We start from the raw sequence: 734 nt of genomic DNA, 5'->3' as shown, positions 1-734 counted from the left end.
ACACACATTCATTAAAAACGGATATACATTCAGCACAATTATGTGTTATTCAGACTTGATTCTGTGTTATTCAGCTTCGGGTATTGCGTTTTCAGCTTTCCTTTGCGTTTTCTGATAGTTGCCATAATTGGGGCATTAATAATACCGTAGTTCTTTTGTTAAGTGGGAACTTTGGAAACTTCTATAATATGTATTTTTCACATATGCAATTTCACAAGAACCCCAGCAAGGCGAAACAACCTCAAAATTAAATAATATCGAGTTTGAAAGAATATCTTGAGGTGCTTTGCGCGGGATTTTAAACCATGGCGCGCAGCGGTCATCGCAAAGCAATAGGACGTCCATCTATCAAGAACACAGCTCGAGCGACACATTGTACATAACAGCCAAGGTGTACTGCCGGTATCCGGTCCAGCAAAACCAATGGGCGAGGCCCGAGGGCGGTCCCAAAGGCTACTGGGAGCGCGGGCCATTTGACTGTAACACCCCCTGTTGACCGACTTCCGTACAGTAATGCCAATTCACACTCATACATGAGCAGCAGCCATTATCCGGATCATAGCCGGATGGGGTCCATGGGTCAAATCAGAAAGTGAGAAATGATTCCGACACGAATATTGTGTTAATTCTACGTCATCTATTCCACATGCTATTTCAAGGCTCCGAAAATGAATAAACACTCTTGAAAGGAATTTACTTTTAAACTGTATGACCTATATCTGCTCCTTGAATTG

Source organism: Aphanomyces invadans, assembly GCF_000520115.1.
Source record: "Aphanomyces invadans strain NJM9701 unplaced genomic scaffold supercont1.239, whole genome shotgun sequence".
NCBI lineage: Eukaryota > Oomycota > Saprolegniomycetes > Saprolegniales > Verrucalvaceae > Aphanomyces > Aphanomyces invadans.
Note: the sequence above shows the minus strand (reverse complement) of the source record.